The sequence below is a fragment of the Culex quinquefasciatus genome, chromosome 2 (genome assembly GCF_015732765.1).
Source record: "Culex quinquefasciatus strain JHB chromosome 2, VPISU_Cqui_1.0_pri_paternal, whole genome shotgun sequence".
NCBI classification, from domain to species: domain Eukaryota; kingdom Metazoa; phylum Arthropoda; class Insecta; order Diptera; family Culicidae; genus Culex; species Culex quinquefasciatus.
Window position 1 is genome coordinate 134,559,231 of NC_051862.1, and position 10,045 is coordinate 134,569,275.

Consider the following 10,045-nt stretch of genomic DNA (forward strand, 5'->3'; position numbering starts at 1 on the left):
TTGATTCAATCGAACGTCATTTGTCAGTGTGCGTGGAACTCGCATGAAACTGAAAAAATATCGAGTGCGGCACTAGAGTTTCAGTTCCAAAATGGCAGCGAAACTCGTGCGGAACTAGCGCGAGTTTTCCAAAGAAACACTTTGCTTATATTGTAACTTCAGTGTTTATTCAACATAAACAGTTTATCAAACAGTTCATGCAATAAAAGTAATAATTTTTAATAAATTGTACTGTTTAACATTTAGAGTCTTTTGAATAGGTCCTTTAAACATATGAAACACAATAGCTTATAGGACCTTTTTTAAAAAAACTATGAACCGATGGAGGTTATGTTACACATGACCAGTCTGCCCAAGAACTATGCAAGAAGCATGTTGAAATGGTGGCAAATTTTCGATTCGGACAATGCATGTGTTTAAATGGGGAGAAAGACCGCAATGTAGTACCGCCCCTTTCAAATGTTGCTCCAGCCAGCCCAGTCACGAAATATTCTAGCAGAGCTGGTTCTGCTAAAACCCTGCTAGAACGGTGGAGCATTTCTGCTAGAATTTCAAATGGGCAACAACAGCAGCGAAAGCAAGCCAGAGATGGTGTAGAAAACCCCCCAAAAAATAGCTTCGTTGTTTTGCTGTTCGTAAAAATGTTTTTTGACTCCTTTCCCTTTCGAGCTGCGTACTGCCCTGTGTCCTAAATAGTTCCTTAGTAACTTTTTAAAATGGCGTAACCATCAATGTAAACAAACAGTCTATCCCACTTGCTCTGGTGACAGTTATGGTTGTGTAAGAGTGAGATAGAGTTATCTACGTGCGCATGTATTGCGTGTTTGAACACGAAGGGTTTTTAGGTTAAAATTTGTACCCGCCAGCAAAAACAAAGTGTGCGTGAGATCGGGCTTAGATAGCTTAGATTTTGATTATACTATTTTCGAGTAGATCAATCGCCTGTAAAAACCAGCTGTTTACCACGTGCACCACCACAGCTAATTTTGACAGACGAATCATTCTACTCGATTTGCCTAAGTATGCGTGTCAATTTTGTTACGAACTAACACACTCTCGCGCGTGAGAGAAACCGTGGAGATCTCTATAGAGCTTTCTAAGCCCGATCTCACACACACTAGCGCGAATCTATGACATTTCCCCGAAACCCATATTACCGAAGGGACATTTCCCCGAATGCCACTTCCCCGAAAAGACACTTCCCCTAATAGTCATTTCCCCGAATTCCTTTTACCCGAATTTCCCATTTTCCCTAATCGTCCACATCCCCGAAAGTCATTTTCCCGAATGGGCCACAATCCCGAATGCCACTTACCCGATTAGTCATATCCCTGAATAGTCATTTCCCTGAATGCCATTTCCCCGAACGCGGTCAAGGGGAAATTTCCGGTGCCCCGGAGCGCGCGCGTGTGTGCGCGTCGCCGCTTTTTTTAAAAATGTGCACCGTAGACAAAAACAGTGTGGTTCTGGATTTCTGTCAACTCCAAAACCAACCAAGCCCAAAGCTTGTAAAAAAATTTCTCGCAGACCTTCAAGTAAACCAAGAAAACTTGCGAGCATTGCAATTATGCAATAGAAGAAGAATAGCCGTGCTGCAGTTCGCCGACTCAGCAGTGGCCTCGTCCATCATCGACAAATCTCTGGTATATCAGGGTTGCAAAATCCCGATTTACCTGGACAACAACGCTACGGAAGTTCGTGTGCTTGACCTACCCTTAGGCATAAGCAATGATGACGTAGTCAAAGTGATGAGTTACGGCGAAATTCTGACCATCACCAACGACCGCTGGATTAACTTCTTCCCAGGAATCCCAAATGGAGTTCGGACCCTGCGGATGTTGCTGAAACAGCCAACGCCGAAATCAATCACTATAAACAATGCTGCTGCGATTATAGGCAAAAAATCGCTTTGCAAACTCAAAGCAAAGAACAAAAAATGTGCGGATTCGAGTAAAAAGGTTAACCAAAAAAGCAGTATACAACCGATTGAACCTGAGCCAAGCAGCAGCAGCAGTAAAAGCAACAACAGTAAACCAGAACAAAATGCAATGGAAAAAAGTGCAATCGACGAAGAAGACAACGATGGATTCGAGACCGTGCTTTCTAAGCACACTCGCAAAACCCGGAAGCGCTTACAGGCATATTTGGATGCGGATGACAAATTGACAACAAATCGACGAGAGATGGCTGAAGAAGAAACAACAGATGAAGAAGATGAAGATGTCATTAAAGCGAAATATTATAAGAAAAAGTGTTGTGAAATAACTTCTAAATCCCTGGAAGAAGAGGACGAAGATAAACTTGAAGAACTTGATAATTCACTCTCTAAATACTCCGCTAAATATTGGAAACATAGACAGAAATGGTTAGAAAAAAAAGCACCATGCAATGATCAATAATTATTGAAAGTGATTTTAAACTCTGTAATCTTTCCTCTTTCACTATCCACCTTGAAGAGATGAATGCACAATGGTGTAAAGTCTCTATAATAAAAAAAAAAAAAAAAAAATAGCATTTTATAAGAAAAAAATGATGGCAATTTTTATCACATCAAACTACATATAATATTTCTTAAAAGGTTCGTATTGGCCTTGAATGATCAACTTTCTTTTTGGATTCACTCAGAACAGACGTAGCATTTTAGGGGGGAAAGGGTGTTGAAAGGTTTGGTACTATTCATTCAAATACAATGAATATTGTTACAGACTTTTTGTTATATATTCTCAAAACATATACTTTTTATTATAGACATGATAATAATAATGCAATCAAAAGTTTGTTATTTTTTATGATTCAGAAAACATACCGTGCGATTTTCGTAGTACAGAACCCCGTTCACACTGATCGTTTTATTCACATTGCTGGATTGAGATTTGGCGAAAAGTATAATCAACAAAAACTTTAAATAAAATTTGTACCAGCCTTATGTACCTATTTGTTCGATTTTTGGGTTCTTGAACAAAATTCGAAAAAAGACAAATTTCTCAAAAACAACATCTAATTATGCGGTTGAATACAAATGTTAATTGAACAAAAAAAAATCTAGTACAGTCCAGACTCGATTATCCGAAGGCCTCGGAAAAATTTCACTTCGGATAATCGAATCACGAAAAGAAATTTTTTTTCGATGCCTGATTTTTTATTGTCGAGCTTAAGTATGACCCCTAAACTACGTTAAAGTGATTTAAAACTTTTTAATCCAAGATGGCGGCCAATATGTGGGGTCTCGTGGCGCAGGGGTAGCGGCTTCGGCTGCCGATCCCGATGATGCTATGAGACGCGGGTTCGATTCCCGCCTTATCCACTGAGCTTCTATCGGATGGTGAAGTAAAACGTCGGTCCCGGTTTCTCCTGTCTCGTCAGAGGCGCATGATTTTCGGGGAAATGGCATTCGGGGAAATGTCATTCGGGGAAATGAGCTAGACCTCACTAGCGCACCATTTGTTTTGCTGGCTGGTACAACAAAATTTTTCGTGTACGTACACGCAATACATGCGCACGTAGATAACTCTATCTCACTCTTACACAACCATAACTGTCACCAGAGCAAGTGGGATAGACTGTTTGTTTACATTGATGGTTACGCCATTTTAAAAAGTTACTAAGGAACTATTTAGGACACAGGGCAGTACGCAGCTCGAAAGGGAAAGGAGTCAAAAAACATTTTTACGAACAGCAAAACAACGAAGCTATTTTTTGGGGGGTTTTCTACACCATCTCTGGCTTGCTTTCGCTGCTGTTGTTGCCCATTTGAAATTCTAGCAGAAATGCTCCACCGTTCTAGCAGGGTTTTAGCAGAACCAGCTCTGCTAGAATATTTCGTGACTGGGCTGGCTGGAGCAACATTTGAAAGGGGCGGTACTACATTGCGGTCTTTCTCCCCATTTAAACACATGCATTGTCCGAATCGAAAATTTGCCACCATTTCAACATGCTTCTTGCATAGTTCTTGGGCAGACTGGTCATGTGTAACATAACCTCCATCGGTTCATAGTTTTTTTAAAAAAAGGTCCTATAAGCTATTGTGTTTCATATGTTTAAAGGACCTATTCAAAAGACTCTAAATGTTAAACAGTACAATTTATTAAAAATTATTACTTTTATTGCATGAACTGTTTGATAAACTGTTTATGTTGAATAAACACTGAAGTTACAATATAAGCAAAGTGTTTCTTTGGAAAAACTCGCGCTAGTTCCGCACGAGTTTCGCTGCCATTTTGGAACTGAAACTCTAGTGCCGCACTCGATATTTTTTCAGTTTCATGCGAGTTCCACGCACACTGACAAATGACGTTCGATTGAATCAAAACTGGCACCGACGAGTGCGGCACTTCAAATGAACGTACTATTAATATTAAATCAAGTGAATTCTGCCATTTGACTATTCTGCCATTTGACTGTTCTGCCATTGGACTATTCTGCCGTTTGACTATTCTGCCATTTGACTGTTCTGCCATTGGACTATTCTGCCATTCAACTCTCCTGTGAATTATTTATTCTGCCATTTGACATTCTGCCATTTAACTATTCTGCCATTCAACTCTTCTGCTAATTAATTATTCCGCCATTTGATTATTCTGCTATTTGGCTGTTCTGCCATTTGACTATTCTGCCATTTAACTATTCTGCCAACTAACTATTCTGCCGTTTAATTTTCTGCCATTTAATTTTCTGCTATTTATTTTTTCTGCTGATCAACTTTCTGCCATTTAATTTTCTGCTAATTAATTTTCTGCCAATTAATTTTTCTGCTTATTAACGTTCTGCCATTTAACTATTCTGCTTTTTAATTTTTCTGCCTTTTGATTTTTCTGCCTTTCGATTTTTCGGCTTCTTAATTTTCTGCTCATTGACCTTTTCTGCCGATTGACCTTTTCTGCCATTTTATATTCTGCCATTTGACCTTTTCTGCCATTTATCATTCGGCCATTTATTTTTCTGCCGATTGAAATTTCTGCCATTTGGCATTCTGCCATTCGGCATTCTGCCGTTCGGTTTTCTGCCGATTGACCCGACCCCGCACACTTCACGGAACGATTATTTACGGACCATAAATTACAGAACGGTAGCACTGAATATTTAAAGACGCACAACCGCCGATGTAACAACCGCGCACGGTATTGACCAACGACTTGGATTATTCACTTGTAACTAACAAACACGATTTATGCTGTGATCTTCAACTAAGTAGAAGCTAACTAATCAAACATCGCCAAGTATAGCAAAGTTTGTACAATTTGATAACTTTTTACCAAAATTTGGACTAACTAGCAGCAACACAACCTTTTCCCGTGAAACCACTAGCCAGTTGTTCAACGATCTTCAGCTGTATCCTCACTGGAGTTGACAATAGCTTGAAGATCTCTAAATGTGGATCAGATGATGACGATGATGATGACTGACATTAGACGAGTTTCATTGGGAGATCTTCTTATCTTTTCGCTTAGAGAAGAAACGAGATAAGAGATGTACCATGACGAGGGGATTCAGAAGCCTTTGTTTAGTCAAACTGTTGAAACTTTAAGGTAAAGAGGTAGATTGTGTTCTTTACTTTTGAATAAAATATATTTAGTTAAGTTTGAAATCAGCTGCTAATTAGGCACTTATTTTTAAAAAATATCCCTATATTCTCTGTGAACAAAAAAAATACAATTTCAAAAGATTTGTTCAACCATCACAAGTAAAAGATACTCGCACTCTGTATCTAACTGTTATTTGCTCAATTCAAACTGTTACAAACTGTTATCGCGATGCCATTATCAACTTGTTCAAGTCCAATAAAACAACTTTTTCTTGATCTTGCTCGGTGAGAAGGAGGTTGCTTGCAGCAGCAGCAGCAGCCGTCTCGGTGAAAAATTGGTTGGTATCGCGTGCAATCGACGCTGGCAAGATGGTGACGGATGCAGTTTATCTTTTCCCGCGAGAGAGAGAGTTTTGACGATAAACAACGTCGGCGACGTAATTCCGTCTTTCTGAGTCATTTCCAGCTGCACGGTGGTAATTCGCAGATTATTATTTTTAAATGTCAGATATGCATTTTCATAACTTTTGAGTTAGGGGCCATCCATAAACTACGAGGACATTTTTTTAGAATCTGTTGTTCCCCACTCTTGTCAGCCCATGGGTAACAATGAGACACTTTGATGGCTGTAGACGTCAGATCGATTTCATATTTTGGTCAAACACATTAAAAGAAAGCAAATGCAACAGAAAGCTCCTCAAAAGTCGTTGAATGTTAAAAACCAAAAGTGTCTCGCTACCCTACTTTATTCTAGAAATCTGGAGGAAATCCAGTTATTTTCGCGAAAACATAACATCGTCTGCTGTGTGCTATCTTGTGACATAGACCATTTTGGTCGAAAATGAGTTAATAATGAAGTTTAGCTATACTTCACAAACACTACAAGATGCTTTAACCCGATTTTGGGAACCCCGGGCAGACGGTAATAACAAAATTCATGCCATTTCAATAACAGAAAGTGTTATGGAATCTTCAAGAAAAATTCATTTTTGCATAAGAGTTTAATAACATTTGATGTTATCATAACCAGGGCTGTGGAGTCGGAGTCGGAGCCGGAGTCGGTGGAGTCGGGTCTTTTTGGGGACCTGAAGTCGGAGTCGGAGTCGGAGTCATCAAAACTCGAACAACTGGAGTCGGAGTCGGAGCCGGAGTCGGCTAAATTTTATGAGCTAGAGTCGGAGTCGGAGCCGGAAATTTCTGATAACCCGGAGTCGGAGTTATCTTAAATTCAACAATTTTTTTACCTGTTCAGTATTTGTTATAATGCAGGTTTAACAGATCTTCTTATATTTTTAAGTTTTTTATTCAGGATTTATTAGATGCCATTATGTTTTTTTTTTGAGCATTTTTATTGTGGTTGGAATGCTCTTATTGTGTTATTTCACTTTGATCACTATATGATACCCTGTTAATCCTCTCTAACCCAAATTTGTAGTATCATAAAAAATTAAATTAATTAAAAAATAATAGACAATAATAGTTTTGTACTCAGAAATATTCGATTGAGTCTTGACTGCATCCTTTTTCCTGAACCCTTTCAATTCAAATTTGACCAAAGGTGAAGATTCAAGAAGTATCGCGCGCCTCCTTATACATAGAAAATTTTAAAATTAAAATAAATCAAAAATATCTGGGTTCAATATTTTCTAGGTCACGGATATTTGAAAAGAAGCCCTTAAGCTAGGGGTTGGACAGAATTAATGTTTTTATTTTTTGTCAATCTATTGACGGCGGTTTGATATTTTCGTCAATACTTTAACGAACAGTTGACTAAGAATGTTATTTGACTGTTATTACAATAACAATCCAATAACCAAAAATTCAAAACGACGAATAACAAATCTTGTTATAAAAACATTAAATGTTATTGGCCTAGTATTTTCAAATATCAAAAAATGTTATTCTCAAGTTATTTCCGTCTGCTCGGGACTCGCTTCTGTTTCCCGGATATCGCAATACACACTTGTGACATAGACCAATTTATCATCAATATGACACGTCATACATGTTGTTGAAAAATGTGGAAATTTTTTCTTGTTTTTCACAAATTTATGTTGATACACACTTTCTTAGGTCAATGCAATTTTTTGTTTTTGAAAATATACTGATTAAGTCGATTAAACTATTTATTTAAGTCTATTTTAGTTTGTATGGGAATTCTGTGCACACTTGTGACACGTAGTACCTGTTTACTTTCGAAACACACTTGTGACACGTGCTTTTCATATTTTTGTTTACATAATTTACTGTATCTTTCAACTGGTGTGACCAAATTAGTTGAAACTTGGAGCGTTTGTTAAGCGATAGTATACGAACCGTTTGCTTCAAAAAGTTTGGCTCTATCATTCATAGTTTTGAAAATATTTATCATCAAACTTTTAAAATCGATTTTCTCGAATAGTACTAAATGGTCGTTGCCACAGGATAGCACACAACAGACGACATGTAGCTTTATGTGTGGGACCTGGGACGGGACGGCTGGATAGAGTCTTCTTTTTGAGTGTTTACGTTTGTATTCTTCTTCTGTTTTTTTGCAAGAAAATTCGTGTTTGAAAACAAAAATTCAGCTAGCTTGACAATTCAAATTTTCGTGATGATGTTTTTCAACTCTGTGCTCAAGCATGCGGATGACTTTCTCTTTGGTTGAAATGTTGTTTAGTTTTTCCTAGCAGTTTTTTTTTTGAATTTGGCTGTTAAAATTTGCGGTTGGACGCGGGTGGAGAATCCTGAGTTTATGTTCCATCGTTTTACGGTGGATCCGTTCATAAGGAGCTGCCGGATACAAATAACTTGAAATGGTTGGCAAATCAAAGATTTTTAATTTTAATTTGGATGTGAAAAATGCAATAAGATTTAAATGCGTTTTCTTACTTCAATCTAAAAAAAATCCTAAAAAGCCTGCAAGTCATTAAATGGGAGGGGAGATTTTTTCTTAGATCTGCTCCTGTCGTTGTCCCGTTACGCAACGAAAGTAAATAAATCTTTCCCAGTTCCCCAAAGAGGAGCACGTCGAATTCAACGGCAATTTTTACTCAACTTTAAAGAAAGTAAACATTCCATAGTTCGCACGCCCTAAGGTGTCAGAATCGAAAGAAATGGCTGGCAAAAATTCAAATTTGTACTAATTCATTCACTTCAAAGTGCAAAAAAGTTTGTTTTTCAATTTGGAGCAATGTGTTGAAATAAAAAAGTGCGATAAAATCAAATAGGCTAAACTGTGGCCCGAGCTGTGGCCATTATTTTTGTTTGCTTTTTAAATCCAGTTCTACGCTGTTGTTTCTTCACGCCACATTTTAATTTCATGGGAAGCACAGGTTTAATATTGTTCAATCTAGATGACATTTCTATGTAAAGCGGTGTATGCACATCGGAAGGAACCGGTCAAGAAAAATTTCAAATGGGCAGCAGCGGCAGCGAAAGCAAGCCAGAGAGGGCGAAGAAAATCCCCAAGAAATGCTCCCTCTCCTTTGTTCTGCTGTTCGTAAAGCTGTTTCTTGACCCTTTTCCTTCCGATCTCCATGCTAGCCTTAACGCGCAAAAAAATAGGTAACAATAGTTTCAAATGGGCAAAAGAATAGTCAGTTCATGAAATGTATTGTTTTTTTAAAATGAAAATGCTGATAAGTCAACATTCGGTGTACGATAGAAATAAATACCTTTCAATTGAAAAAAATTTAATCGATCTATTAATGCAATTTAATATTATTTGTGAAATTGATCTAATTTTTTTTTTCAACTCAAATTACAATACTTCTCATTTTCTCATCATAATAAAGGACTGGTTTAGGTTGACAGAAGCGGCCATGTTGAAAGTGGTTTAGTTTGACAATAGGTTTTTTTCTCTTTGTTCATCCCATCCCAGTGTGGGACAAACTTGCCTTGCGTTTTTCTCAGCTTGCTTTTTTTGTATATGGGACATTTATGATAACTAACAAAATGTCCATACAAATTTCAAATATTATGTATGGAGCTCCCCTCCCCTACAACTGCGTTACGTAGTTTAATGTTTAGATGAATTTAGTTTTAATTTACGAAAAACGATGCTTCAGGCTGTGCGACTCTCCCGGAAAAGGCGCACGGAAAGGGGATCGATCGCCAAACCAGCGACCGAATTTTGCTGGGTTGGTTTTGCTGATATCAGCGAAATTTTTCTCTAAACCAGCGAAATTTTTCGCTGAAAAAGGTGGCTGCGCGAAATCAAATTCAGCAACTTGGTTTCGCTGGTTTGTTATTACCGAAACGGTTTCTTTTCCAGCGAAAGTTTTCGCTGGTTTGATACACATCCTTCAGACAGCCGTCATAAATGTTTGTTATTGTTCACGTTTGGAAGCGATTTGTGGCAATCGAATTGCTTTAGGGGTTTTTTCAAAACAAAAAAGCATGAAAAAGTTCTGCATCAAGTGTTCAGCATTAAAATACATACTCAACAGGTGATGGTTCTTTTCAATGAAAAGAAGCTCGTTTCCATAAAGTTCTCGCAGCAGAAAAATACGGTGCAGTGAAGCTGGAGATGTATTTGTACTG